Source organism: Mesocricetus auratus, unplaced genomic scaffold, assembly GCF_017639785.1.
Source record: "Mesocricetus auratus isolate SY011 unplaced genomic scaffold, BCM_Maur_2.0 Super-Scaffold_4256, whole genome shotgun sequence".
In the NCBI taxonomy this organism is placed as follows: domain Eukaryota; kingdom Metazoa; phylum Chordata; class Mammalia; order Rodentia; family Cricetidae; genus Mesocricetus; species Mesocricetus auratus.
In genome coordinates this window covers 129188890-129203910 of record NW_024429182.1, presented here as the reverse complement: position 1 = coordinate 129203910, position 15021 = coordinate 129188890, and the positions used below count along the sequence as shown (strand labels likewise).

At 39.4% G+C, this 15021-nt stretch overlaps 1 protein-coding gene and 1 non-coding gene across 5 annotated transcripts in view; both read right to left on the bottom strand.

Annotated features, from left to right (window-relative positions):
* The window catches only part of Lrrc28 (leucine rich repeat containing 28), a 124301-nt gene that overhangs the window by 51192 nt on the left and 58088 nt on the right, over positions 1–15021 (bottom strand). The gene's annotated exons all lie outside the window — the stretch shown is intronic.
* On the bottom strand, positions 220–354 carry LOC121135596. Its single transcript, XR_005872704.1, has one exon. It is a non-coding gene; the product is annotated as a small nucleolar RNA SNORA70 (small nucleolar RNA).

Sequence of the window (15021 nt, the reverse complement as noted above, 5' to 3'; positions counted from 1 at the left end):
TCTTCAGGTGGCCAGGGAACTTGAACCTGGCTCTACACAGAGCTTTGATCCTGTGTCCTTATTCTGCAGCCTGGGGTAGCCTGCAGTCAGAACACAATGACCTGGCCAATGTGAACCCTGGTCACTGTGCCCCAGGACTTTCCAAAGGTACCTCACATACCTGTCCGGAGCCTAGACTGGGGACTGCATTGAGATCATGGACTTGAATAACTGCCAGAAAACTATCTTCAAGGTCCCTTAGGACAGCCCATATGGGCATCAGGCTGTACACACTACCTAGAAGCCTGCAGTTTGCAATCACTGCACACCAGGCCCTCATGGGGAAAGGGACTTGGTCAGCTTAACTGGCTGCAAAGTGATTTCCATTATTTTTAAATGGATGAAAGGCTTCAAAGGTAAATATCCTTTAAGAAAAAAATCCCTAAAACTTTGAAAAAGAAAAATACTGAGGAGATTTGGCAAAATATTAGACAATTGGCATAACAAAAGATGAAGACATCATTAGATGAGAGAATAAACAAATGTAAGTACAGCAGTCCCAACACCTGTAGGCTGCACCAGTCAGAACCTGAGGCAGAGCAAGCAGCTGGAAGCCAGAAGCAAAGCACACTAGAAAGGAGTGACAGGGAAAATGAAGAGCCACAAGCCTATCTGAAGGACTCTGGAAAATTCTAGGCTTGGGGTCAGTTGAGAAGACCCAGGGGCCACCACTAAGCATGGCTACAGTGCTGACAGGAGAACACAGATGTCCAACTTAAGCAGTGTGGAAGACACTGGGGCTCTTGGTCAACCAGAGCAGAGACCCTGTTAACCCTGATGCCATCTCTGAAGACCAGAAAAGGCCTCACCATAAGAACCGCATCCCAGAGGAAGACCTCATTTCCACCCACCCTAACAAAGCCAGAAGGCAACTCAGAGGCGGTAAGTTGGCAGGGGTAGCTGTTAAGTCTTGCTCTGACTTAATGCTGGAAAATACCCAGGATTTTCACAAGTAGTTGGGCAGCTTATCTCATACTTACATTATGCACCAGAAGTGTAATGTATCTAGAGATACACTAATTAACAAAAGCTCACCAGTTATTAAAATTATGAAGTTCCTGAAAAGATATGTAAACAAGACTTTAAAAAAATATAAAAACAACACTTCTGGATACCAAGACTCCATTTCATAAAAGTAGCTGCTTTTATAAAAAGAGTTAGCGTAAGTAACCATGAGAACCCTCACAGTGCAACATCTATCCTTACCAAGTCCAAGATGACCAGGCATAACTGAGCGGCACAGAACCAAAACCAATGCTGTGGAGGAACACAAAATAATCTGGAGTCCCAAAACACACCAGCCACAATGTTGATTATTAAAACAACCCTTAGTGCCAAAGCAAAACAAACAAAAACCAGAAAGAACAAACTCCTCTAAATAAACCAAAACTAGACATACATTAAAAAACAAAACAAACAAAAATCAGGATACTAAGGCCCACAGTCAGAGACTGAGAAGACTAGTCAATAGACCCTGACCTAGAAATGGTCAGGCCAACCTAGGGCCTGCCAGGATAGAACACCACTGCCCATAGTCACAAGGAGCTTCTTGTGCATTCACAGAAGGTTGTCATCACTGAGAATTAATATCAGACAGCATGATGAAAATGAACTATCATTTACATATTTTACAAATACACTGTTATATGACTTTTTAAAGTAAAAAAATCAAATTAGTGGGAGTGGAGAGTCACCTCAGTAGTTAAGAGTACTCACTACTCTTGACCTAGGTTCAGTTACCAACAACCACATGGAAGCTTACAACTGTCAGTAACTCCACTTCCAGGGGGATCCAATACCTTTCCTAGAAAATGTATATACATGCTTGCAAACAAGCAACACACACACAAACAGACATGCACTCACAAACATTAAGGAACCAAGTTAGCAACTACAAAGACCCACTAGCAGAGTGGCATATTTATGGAAGGTAATTATTTACAGGGAGTTTTAGATACACCTGCATATATGACGTCTGAGAAGCCACATGACTCAGCTATGTCCAACCATCAAGCTGATCAACAAATCCCCAGTAGAAAATTCTTAGGTTGAAAGATAATACTTATATAAGAAAAATCACCTGTTTTGACATTTTCCTGGTGCCCTGTATATTTAAATTACTTACTAGAACTCCAGTTAAAATTCTTAAAAATAAGTTAGTTTCCAGATATTCCTGAATAACCAAATAATTTGGCATCTGAAGTACCTTCCAAAATGCCACTGAGAATGCTGCAGGAAAAAACAAACCAAACTAGAAAGTGCTCTCAGTGCCAACTTAACTAACTGTAACAGAGAAATGGCTCAACTCTCTGCCTCATATATGTTCTCTTTGAATTTTAAAAGCATTTATTCTAAAACTTAGTATCTTTATTATTGCTCAGCACCCATGCATGGATGCCTCCTCGGCAAAGCCCTTTACCTCCTTCATTCTTCAAGACTCACAGAGATCACATTCAGAGGCTTTCATTTGTGTTTTATTTTAGTGCTTGTCTGTTGCAGATTTCTTCTAGGTCTAACTTTTTTCTCTGTCTCTAGGTAGCACAAAGGAAATTTCCAGGCTTTGACTTGCAGGAAACACTGGGTGTCCATTGTTGGCATAAAACCATTACAATCAGTCTCAAGACATAGCACAGCATCACAGACAAGAATACTGCTTTATTTCACTATTTTACAGACAAGAACTAAAAGCAAGCCATATTCTGGCCTCTGAAAAGAATATTACAATGTTATTACTTTCATCTCACTTTCTAAGCTTAAACCAGGGAAATGTTTTAAAGAGAAAGTATGTAGTGTATATACAATATTACCAAATGGTTCCTTTAGTTTATTTTTCTGAAGTTCCCGTAAGAAAAGTAACTACTTTGAAAAATAGAGAGGAGCTGATGATCACCCTTGACTGAACACTGGTTTAAAAATACTGGTTTCTCCAAGGGCTCCGAAGAAGGTTCTGTGGGTCAGAGTGTTTGTTGTTCAAGCATGACATCCCACATCAAATCCCCAGCATCCATGTAAGAAGCTGGGTATGGTTGGATATGTGCGCCCTATAGCCCCAGTGCTACGCAGGACAGAGACAGGAGGATGGCTGTGGCTTGTTGGCCACCTGCCTCATTCTAGGTCAAGTGACACCCTGACTCAAGGGAGCAAAGCAGAGAGTGATACAGCAGAATAGCCTATGTCTTCCCTGGACCGCTACACCCGTGGACTCCACTCACACCTGAACACATGTGAAAATACACTATATACATGTACACAAACATTTTCCAGTATATTCAAGAATCTCACTAAAGCCACAATATGATCTCTAAATGCAAACTCTTTATGGTTTAGATTATGGGTCTTAGTTTAAAAAGTAACAGGACTCTGTTTGTGACTATCGCTTTATGAGAATTTCATATGGAGAGGTGCAAAAATTTAAACTTCTCTATGCTGCATCAGTATTCACTCCTAAGCTCATGTGAACACGTATAAGAAAATTAATTATGTTATTATGATGGTACTGCATCCCACATTTTAGGATACCAAGAAGACAAAAAATTCTATACACCTGTTACATCATTTTTTAAAAACTGGTTTTATTTATAAGAATGATCACACAGAAATTCATTAAAATTCTAAGAATTATATTATTTAACAGTTCAGTTCACTGAAATTCAATGTAACAAAGATTAAGCAATTTAACAAGCATGCATATTTATTTAGTTCATGTAAATCCATACTTCTGAGGTCTCCTAAGTTCTATCATTATAAAGAAGAAAAATCCTAAGTTTATATACTTTCTGTCAAAAGTAGCACAGAAATTTGTTTTGTGCTTCTAATGAGAACTCATAAAACATATTTCTTTTGATTTCTATTTATTTCCTAGCCTTAAAAAATCCTTCCTGGGGCTATATTTTGCTAAAAACAAACAAACAAAAAACAACAAACTGGTCCCTTACATCAGAGTTCACAGTCTCTTACTGTGGTCTGCAGATCTTTTATCTGCACTGTATTAACAAAGCTTCAGAAACTAGACAACAGGAGGTACGGACAGTGGAGGAAAGGCCCAGAAGAGCTATGTGTCCAGAGGGAAAGGCAAAGCATTCGTTTTCCCCAGAAATGCTCTACGGCAAAGAAAACGCTGAAGAACACGAACATTTCCCAAGTTAACTTTGGGCTCGACTCAGCCCACCACACAAACTAACAGTCTAGTAACACACAAGAAATCAGATCAAAACATCAACATTCCCCCCCAAACCACAACAACTTAGAGAAAAAAATCCCTCAAGCATGCTCACACAGAATTGCTGCAATGATTTTACCAGATGTTGGTGGGGACAGGCACCACGGAGTTAGCAAGGACAGCCCCATCAACACCAGCTAGGCCAGTGCTCTCAGGATCCCAAGGGTTTGGGAAAATGCAAATGCTACATATCTAACTAGCACCTCACAGAACAATTACCAAGTCAAAACACCCAGCAGGTTCCTAGTAGGTTTTGGAAAATGCTGACCATCAATGTTTTAAAAGACACTTTCCCCATCTGCTCCATAAGTGCTTTACACTCTAAACAGTAGTTCTATATTCTTCATCTATCTCTTTAGAGACATTTAAAGACGTATTCATCTATGTGTTTTAGCTGCATGTATGTGTGTGCATCGTGTGCATGCTTGCTACCCTCAGAGATCCAACGAGGGCATCAGATACCCTGGAACTAGAGTCATGGCTGTGAACTACCATATGGGTGCTGGGACTTGAACCCGGGACTCTGCAAGACTACCAAGTGCTCGTAACCACTGAGCCTTCTTTCCAGTCCCATCATCTTTTTTCATATAAGAAAAATAACAAGTTATTGGACTCTGCTCAAGAAAATGACAATGGGACACTAAATCTGAGCTTACTTCTGTTGCATTGTCACTCTAATACTTGTTACAGGCAATCTGTGAGGTCTGGATTATAACTTTGGACTTGCAGCTTAAAAAAATTAAAACCTTTCTTGATAGTCATGCTTCCATCTACCCATAATCTTATCAATATCATTTTACAGATATTTTTGTTTTTTTTCTTTCAAAGGATGTTTGAAGAGTTTACAAATTGTATCTTAATTTCAAATCTGTGTTTATAATTCTCTCCTATCACACATTCACTTTCTCCCTCTAGGTAAATATTATTTAGTCTCATCTGGCCCATATTTACAATGCAGTAGCAGTAATAGTAACTAAAAAGTTTCCTCTCATATACAGAATAAGCCATGTTCATAACCAACCCCTTAAATCCTTCCACAAAATAATGATTTTCATTATTTCCAGACAAGGGTTTCCACCACAAAAAAAAACCTTCATAACGCCTCAGCCAGACTGAGTCAACAAGACTAAAGGAAGAAAAAGGCACTCCAGTTTAAAAAGACTGAACAAAAATATGTACAACCATTGTTCAAACAATTTTAATGTTTCCTCTGTACCCGCATTTTAAATAGGCAAAGCAATATACATGGTATATGTACTGCTGAGTGACTAAAGTACAATGAGAATTATTTGTAGGGGTTTGCTTGGAGACCTGTATGTAGCCCAGGCTAGCCTACTCAGGCTTCAGCCTGATAAAGTGCTGAGATCCTAGGTGTGTGCAACCATACCACACATGAGATTACTTTTAAACACCCTTTAATTTAGAAATGTATCAACACAGCCACATTACAAAAGGTCTCCTGGATGAGAGCATCCAGAACTAGAATTCAAACATTTTATGGTTTCATTCTATTAGCAATTCTATAGAGAACCTGCTAATTTGTTTATCTAGGTTTTTATTTGTAATACTTTTTGTTACAAATTAACATTTTAAAATGAACATTAACCAGGGGGAAACAGATCAGCAGGAGAGGATGGTGGTGTTCCTGGCATCCTTTCTTCCCGGTCAGGGCTAGTGATACTTTTGCTTATTCATGAGCACAAGATTTATGACACAGGACTATAGTTAAGTCCAAATCTTCCTACATGGTCCCTCTCATTAACCATCAAGTAGCAACAGCTAAACTGTGTTAACTGTTGGGGAAATTTTTTAAATGATATGATTGGTTTAGAACATATGGATCTGCATGTGAATCTACCATTATTTTAAAATTACAAATTAATTTTTAAAAGGCCCATGGAATGCCAATGGCAGTGCAGGCATATGCTCCTGGAATCTGTTCCCACTATGAAAATTTTAGGAGATTAGTTTGGGAGACTGGAAAGTCATCCCACTAGACCTAGTGATTCATAGCATCAGAGACACAATGGGCACAGACCAGCAGCTCCTGATAGAAGAAAACCAACAAACACACATTCCTGTCAAAGCATTTTGCCTGATACACTATGGTCTTCTCAGTAATAATGTAAATAAATAATCAGCACTAAAGTTACAATATCTCCTAGCAACTGTTACAATAAGTGCACGTTCAGTTTGCAAGGATGATCTATTATAAAATCTAGTATTTTCATCTCTAAAGTTGAAAATCTATATAAACAAACTCATTTTAGCTTTTATGCATTAAAGAAAATTAAAACTGATGTTAAAGTCCTAAGTAAAGAATGAATCTACAAGAATGGAAAATTCAATTGTCCTGAGAGAGCTACATTTGGAAAATTCCAGACATTAAAAAAAAAAGGTTACTAAAGCCATGTTTTTGAAACTGAAAATCATCTGTTAATGAATGACAAGCAAAAATCTTGCCCCAGCTTCTCCTCAAGAGAATCAGACACTACAAAACCCCAGAGAAAGCGAAGGGGAGAAGCTGCTTCCATAACTGATAGAACACAAAACACTCTCAAGTTTCTGCTAGTACCTGTGAATACAGGAACCTGTCCAGTGACATAGGAGAACCAAGCATGGGAAGAAGTGTCACAAAATTCACGACAAAGAGTAGTTTGTACAGCTCTACAAACTCCTTAGATGTTTTAAATGACTACTTAAACAACAGCTTGGGGGATATTTTAGGAATTGAGCATCTTAGTACATAGGGAACTCAATGTGCCTTCTCCACCAACAGCAAGCATAAAACACTGGACAACCATTAAAAACAACACAAACAACCTCACCACCAAACCCCTGGAAAGCAATCCAAGGCAGACAACATTTGTTTGAACACAAGGGCACCCAAGTTCACAAAAGAAACACTACTAACAGTTTAAATAACATATGGACCCTCCTCACACAGTGATAGTGGAAGACCTTCAATATTCTCACTAGTAGACAGGTTATTCATACAAAAATTAAACAGAGAAATGCTGGAGCTAACTGATGTTATAAAACAAATGGACCAAACAGATATTTACAGAACTTTTTACCTTAATACAAAAGAATCTACCTTCTTCTTGGCACTCATGGAACTTCCTCCCTAAGTGACCCCAAACTTGGACAGGCAGAAAGTCTCAACAGACACAAGAAATTTGAAATAACACCCTGCATCCTATCTCACCATTGAGGATTAAAGCTGAATGCCAACAATAGAGAAACAACAGAAAGCTTACAAATTCATAGATACTGAGCAACTCACTATTGAGTGAAAAATGGGTCAAGAAAGAAATTAGGAAAGATCTTTAAAACTTTCTAGAATTGAATGAAAATGAAAACACAGCACACTGAAACTTCTGGGCACAGTAAAGGTGGTTCTAAGTCAAGTTCATAGCACTACATGTGTATGTAAAGAAAATGGAGAGAACTCACAGTAGTCACTTAATAGCACACCTCTGGGGCAAAAGAAATAACACCCCAATGGAATAGTCAGCAGAAAAATCAAACTCAGGACTGAAATCAATGAAAAAGAAACAAAGAATCAATAAAACAAAGAGTCAAATTAACTAAAGGCAAAGAGAGGCAGAGAGAGAAGATCCAAATTAACAAAATCAGAGACAAAAAGAGGGGACATTGAGGAAACCCAGAGAACCATAAGGATATACTTTAAAAACCTATACTCCACTAAATCAGAAAATATAAAGGAAATTGATCATTTTCTCAGTAGAGACCACCTACCACCGTCAAATCAGGATCAGATGAAGACCCATAACTCCTAGTGAAATAGAAACTGTAATTAAAATTCTCCCAACCACAAAAAAAAAAACCCACACACAGGGACAGTGCAGAATTCTAGCAGACTTTCAAAGAAGAATTAAAGCTAATACTACTCAATTATTGCACAAGATAGAAATAAAATGAATATTGCCCAATTCATTTTATGAGGCTACAATTATCCTGATACCTAAACTACACAATGACTGAACAAAGAAAGAGAAGTACATCTTAGCACTCAGGACACAGGAGATCTCTGTGAATTGAAGGCCAGCCTGATCACAGAGCTAGCTGCAGGACAGCCAATGCTACACAAAGAAACTCTGTCTTGAAAAACAAAACAAACAAATGAAAAAACAAAACAAAACAAAACAAGAACAACAAAAGGAAAAGGAAAGAATTACAGATGGATTTTCCTATGAACATATATGCACGAATTCTCAATAAAATACTTGTAAACTGAATCCAATAACACATCAAAAAGATCATCCACCATGATCAAAGAGGTTTCATCTAGAGATGCAGGGATGGTTTAACATATATAAATCCTTAAATGTAATTCACCATATAAGAAATATGAAGGATAAAAGCCATGGTCATCTCATTAGATGCAGAAAAGGCCTTTGACAAATTTCCCTTCTTAATGAAAGTCCTGGAGATATCAGACACAAGGGACATACCTCAATATAACAAGGGCAGTTTACAGAAAGCCTGTAGCCAACATCAACTTAAATGGAGAGAAACTCAAAGCAATTCCACTAAAATCAGGAACAAGAAAAGGTTGTCCCCTCCATACCTATTCAGTATAGCACTCTGTCTTATCTAGAGCAATAAAACAACTGACGGAGAGCAAGGGAATACAAACAGGAAGACAAGCCAAGGTATCTATATTTGCAGATGATCTGATAGTATACATAAGTGACCCTAAAAATTCCAGTGGGAAACTCTTACAACCGATAAGTATTTTCAGCAAAGTAGCTGGATAAATTAACACACAAAAATCAGTATCCCTCCTATATACAGGAGACAGACTGAGAAAGAAATCAATGAAACAACTTTCACAATAGCCTCAAATAATATAAAATATCTTGGGGGTAACTCTAATCAAGTAAGTGAAAGATTTGTATGATTAAAAACTTTAAGGCATTGCAGAAAGAAACTGAAGATATCATAAGATGGAAAGATCTCCCATGCTCACGGATAGGTAGGATAATATAGTAAAAATGACCACCCTAACAAAAGTGATCCACAGATTCAATATAATCTCCATCGAAATTCCAAAACAATTCTTCACAGAACTTGAAAGGAACATTTTTGGTTTTATATGGAAACACAAAACACCCAGGATAGATAAAACACTCCTGAGTAATCAAAGAACTATGGAAAGTACCACCATTTCCAATTTCAAGTTGTACTACAAAGTTATAATAACAAAAACATCATGATATTGTCACAAAAACAGACATACTGATCAACAGACTAGAATTAAAGACACAGAAAGAAGTCCACACACCTTTGGACACCTGGTTTTCAATAAAAAAAAGCCAGAAATACACACTGGAAAAAAAGACAGCATCCTGAACAGTGAAGCTGGTCAAACTGGATGGCCAAAAGTAGAAGAATACAAATAGATCCACACTTATCTCTTTGCATGAAATTCCACTCCTAATGGATCAAACACCTTAACATAAAACCAGGTATACTGAGCCTAATAGAAAAGTGGGGAGTAGCCTTGAACACACTGGCATGAGAGACAACTTCCTGAGCAGAGCATCAACAGCCTGGGCACTAAGGTCAACAACTAGTAAATGAGACTTCCTCAAACTGAAAAGGCTCTGATGGCAAAGGACACATCATACAGACAAAGTAGCAGCCTACAGAACAGGAAAACACTTTTAACAACCACACATCTGAAAGAGGGCTAATATCCAAACTATACAAAGAACTCAAAAACAACAACAACAACAATAACTGGGACTCAAGAAAATAACTGAATTTTCAAAAAGGTATACAGATAGAAACAGAGAATTCTCAACAGAGGAAACTTAAATGGCTGAAAGGCATTTAAAGAAATGCTGAACGGCCTTGACCATCAGTGAAATACAAATCAAAACTACTTTGGATTTCATCTCACACAAATCAGAATTTCATGATCAATAAAAGGCATATCATGCTGGAGAGGATGTGGAGTAAGGGAAATACTCCTCCATTCCTAGTGGGAGTGCAAACTATGCAGTGTGGCGGTTCCTCAGGAAGATAGAAATCAGTCTACCTCAAGATCCGGCTATACCACTTTTGAGCTCAAAGGGTACTTCATCCTGCCACAGAGACACTTGATCAACTATGTTTATTTCTGTACTATTCATCACAGTCAGATAATAGAAACAACACCTAGATGCCCACCAACAAATGAATGGATACAGAAAATGAAATCATGAGAGGAACTAGAAAAAAAGTCATCCTGAGGCAATTCAGACCAAGAAAGATAAATATGGAATGTATTTCCTTATATGTGGATTTTAGCTGTTATGTCATCGATAAACAAGCTACAAACTATATAACCACAGAGGTTAGGTAGAGAGTAGGGGACTAGGGGGAGGGATGAATCCCCTTAGGATGTGGAAACAGGATAGTCACGGATGGACAAAGCAGGGGAAATGGAATGGGAAATCATATATAAAGGTGATCTAAATGAAATCCCCAAGTAACAGGGGAGACAGACTCACAACTGGACATCTCTCATCACCAAATGAAGTACTGGGAATGGGTCACAACTAATTGAATTGTTGTCCAAAGGGGTCTCAATGGGAACCTCAAACAACCCAGGCTATTCCCAAGGCTATTACTGTTGGCTATCCACAAATAACGGTAAGGCCTTAATGCTAAGACAACACCTACACAACTCTGAACACAGAGAAGTCAAACTGGTGCCTCCTAGAGCTTTCAATCCTACTGACGAGTGTGCATGGTACTGGAAGGTACTCTGCACACTACCATAGGAGAAAGGTAAACACCAACACAGCTACAAACCCTTCAATCTACAAGACTGACCCACCAACAAAGCATGCGAGAGTAACCAACGAGTATCTGATTTGAGTTAAGGACCACATCATTAAGATGGAACCCATATCCAACGCTGCTTGTGAAGGTCTGAGGATAAAAAGGCTTAAGTGGTAACAAAAAAAAGTGATTTGAGACATTCAAAAGAATGAAACATGCCCCCCCTCTCATTATGCTACTCTTCATGGTCTTAATATTAATCAATAAAGTTTTACTAAGCTACTAATCCAACTCTATACCACTATACAATAACTGCAAGCTCAAAATTAAGGTGCTTTTCATTGTCCTACAGATATGTCAATAAATCATTTCTGACATGAGTATACTGCCATTTCTACAATGCAAATTTCAGTACAGATCATAAACAATGGAAATGCTAATGTGTCTAAAACTTATGTTTCCCAAACCCAAAGGAAGTTCCAGGGAGTCAAATTGGACCCACCCAAACAGGTCTAAGAGGTGCCAAAGAATTCCAGACAGCCTGGACTGCAATGAAACAACACCCCAGGACGTGGCAGCTCCCCAGCTTCCCACCCCTAAAGATGGTCAATACCCCCTAGGTCAGCTGGAAGTAGTATTGATGATTCAGTGCCCTATAGTCCTGCCCTACCTGATACCCCCTGTTTAATCTCCCACCTTTTTAATAATAAGAAGTAGGGATGTTGATATCCTGGCATTATGCTGACCCTGGCTCCTGCCAACTGGCAGGGTACACACATCTACATTCATGCGGACACTTAAGACAGTTCAAGGGGCCCTGTGTTGTGTGGCTACATCATGCGTTACGTGGCTGCCCAAGGACTCTGTACACATGTGTAAGTTTTCCCTTTTAAGCGAGCACCTCCCACATGTTCCCCCTTCCGCCTCTGTTTCCAGTTGGCCAACACCTATCCCTCCCTTTCCCCAATGAACTGCATGTGGGTTTTGTTGAGTTTTGTGGTTCCTGTTTCATTGCCCACAGCTGCAGCAAACAACAGCTTGGGAGATCAAGAATGTGGGACTAGATAGGCAGGGCTCTAGGGGAAAACCAAATACTACTGTACTGCTAAAGGAACATAGCAACTGTAGAGGGTGCAAGGCCCTCGTGCTCACAGATAAGTACTAGGAAACCAGGAATGTTAAACGTGTAGAGTTGTCTCCTCAATAAAAGAGGTATATAGCTGTTTTCCACTAGAAGGCTGGGAGTAAACACTGATAATAACCTGGCAATCTGTGCTATCTATAGGGCCAGGCCACACCCAAAGCCCTCAGAATGTTTATCCCAGACATTTATCTTGAGCTTTGTTTCTCAGCCAATAGAACCTATCCCTAGGGGAGATAGCACAAGTACTCTGCAGCTTGGTGACCTCTCTGCGGTCTAGAGCACTCCAGATCCTCCTCTTGGCCCTTAAGCTATAGAATCCATTCTTAGAGAAGAGGCTGTGTGGCCTTTGCAAAAGAGTTTGGATGAAGTCACACCTAAGCTTTATTGTGAAATTGGTCACCAGGAAGCTGAACTACACTTAACTGTGTCTAAAATAAACTGCCTGGGGTCAGACTCTAGGTTTGAACCAACACCAGCTAACTAGGCCATTTTGAACCAAATTTCCTTCCTGCTGTAAGGGATCATTATGCTTCTGCCTGAGGCATTTACAGAGCTGCCCCACAAGCAGCACCGACTCCTAACAGCCTTCTACTCTACTCATAGATCCAAGCCTTGCTCAACCACCATCATAGTGTGAGAGCCAAAGTTACATTGTAAGTTTCAATTACTATGCCTAAGAGATCCATGAAACAAAAATGTCTCTGATCCACAAGCCCCTTGCCCAAGGCCAGATATAGTTCCTGAAATGCTGAAGGCTATTGTTCATGGGAGATAACAAGTCACATGTTTTCACTCCCCTAAACATGTTTGTTTCAGTTATCTGCACCAGATGTGCTTGATCACATGTGGGTGGGAGGTTCACAGGCAGGAAATATGTCAGGATATACACGTGCCCCTGAGGATGTAGGCTTGAGGTGCATTAGAATATATGCTTGCCCCTGATGGGAAACGCAAGGAATTATGGGTTTTCCTTCTTAAGCTGCTGCAAACAGTTACTTGGGGCTATATCCCAGGAACCTGGGTGTGGATCTGGCCAGAGGCCATCCACCTGGCCAGAGTTTAATTAAAGCTTGCTTCAATTTTTACTTTAAACTGTGGTAGTATTGTTATTTTTGATTAGTGGGATTACCAATAGACGCTTACAGATTCTTGGTGTATATACTATGGCTTCTGGTTTGGGGTTTTTATGGGCTTCCAGAGTGTGTGAACATGTGTGTGCCTGCATCACTATGCATTTCTTGTGCTTTTTCTCTGGCTCCTCCCTCTCCCTCCCCCTCTCCCTTCCTGTCTGTCTCTGTCTCTGTCTCTCTCTGTCTCTGTCTCTCTCTTCTCTCTCTCTCTCTCTCTCTCTCTCTGTCTCTCTGTCTCTCTCTCTCAGTAGTTTTGTTGTTTGAAACAGGGTATCTCTATGTAATGTTGGCTGTCCTGGAACTATGTAGACCAGACTGGCCTCAAACTCAGAAAGATCCACCTGCCTCTGCCTCCCAAGAACTGGGATTAAAGGTGGGAGGCATCCCATCCAGTGGCTCTATTTCTTGTTTGGTTGTTTTGTCACATATCAGTTTGTCTTTTGCTTATCTTATTTGCTTTTGTTATTATTCCTTAGATACCTGTTTATTTTCCATGGAGAGACAGAAAGAGTATGGATCTGGATGGGAGGGGAGGTGGGGAGGAGCTGGAGGCATGGGGGAGGTGCTGTGGAATATTAGTTAAAGATGTGTCATATTTGTTTATGCTGTGCAACATTTGTTTAATGATGCAAAGATGTGTTGCATTCTTTCATGTTGCACTTGTTTAGCACTGTGAAGCTGTGTATACCTTGCCTGTCTAAAACATCTGATTGTTCTAATAAAGAGCTGAACAGCCAATAGCAAGGCAGGAAAAAGGATAAGCAGGGAGGTCAGGCACAGAGAATAAGTAGGAGGAGAAATTTGGGGGATCAAGGAGCAAGAAAAGAAGGGGCCAGCCATGCAGCTACACAGCCAGGCATGGAATAAGAAGGAAAGAAAAGATACACAGAAATAGAGAAAGGTAAAAGCCCAGAGGCAAAAGATAGAAGGGACAATTTAAGTTACGAAAAGCTGACTAGAGTAACATCTGTCTTTGAAGCTGAGGTGTGTTTCTTGTATGCAACAGAAAGATAGATTCTGTCTTCGAATCCATTCTGTTAACCTGTGTCTTTTTATGGGCGAGTTAAGACCATTAATATTGAGGGAAATTAATGAACATTGATAGCTCATTCTCGTTTATTTTGGAATGCTTGTTGTTGGTGGAATTGTATGTAGATTTCCACCACTTTTTCTTTTGCCTGTTGTTAAAGTGGGATTATCTATTGCCTATGTTTTTCTGGTTGTAGTTAACTTCTTTCGGTTGGAGTTTTCCTTCCAGAATTTTCTGTAGGGCTGGCTTAGTGGATATGTATTGTTTAAATCTGGTTTTGTCATGAAATATCTTGTTTTCTCCATGTATATTGATTGAAAGCTTTGCTGGGTATAGTAGGCTTGGCTGGCATCTGTGATGTCTTAATGTTGTAGAATATCTATCCAGGACCTTCTGGCTTTCATAGTTTCCATGGAGAAGTCTGATAAACACCTTCAGCAAAGTGGCAGGATACAAGATCAACTCAAGAAAATCCATAGCTCTACTATATACAGACCATGAAAGGGCTGAGAAAGAAATCAGAGAAACATCACCCTTTACAATTGCTACAAATAACATAAAATACCTTGGGATAATGCTAACCAAACAAGTGAAAGACCTGTATTGCAAGAACTTTGATTCTTTAAAGAAAGAAATTAAAGAAGACACCAGAAAATGGAAA